Consider the following 380-nt stretch of genomic DNA (forward strand, 5'->3'; position numbering starts at 1 on the left):
AGGCGTTGGCACTGGTTGAAAGGGTTGTTTTGTCACTGGACAGACCTTGATTGCCGTGAAAAATGCCATATGGAGCCTGCGGCCTTGCACACTCCTTTTCTGAGTGAGCCCTTGGCAAGGTGAGCGTGTCCCTCCCCATGAATGCAGGTGCAGCTCCTTCCCCTTCCAAAGAACTCGGACAACAGCAAAGGTACGTCCCGCTCCCCTCCAGCGTCACCTTCTCCAGCTTGGCTTTGTTTTGCCGAGACCATCTGCCGGGGCTGAGCCCGGGCGCAGCTCACGCGTGTCACCCGTGTCCTCTGCGGGTGCCTCTGCCCGGGAGGCTGCTGCGTCCCCCGGGAGCAGGGAGGACTCATGGGGCTTTGGGCAATTTTCGGCGT

Source organism: Buceros rhinoceros, unplaced genomic scaffold, assembly GCF_000710305.1.
Source record: "Buceros rhinoceros silvestris isolate BGI_N320 unplaced genomic scaffold, ASM71030v1 scaffold33166, whole genome shotgun sequence".
NCBI lineage: Eukaryota > Metazoa > Chordata > Aves > Bucerotiformes > Bucerotidae > Buceros > Buceros rhinoceros.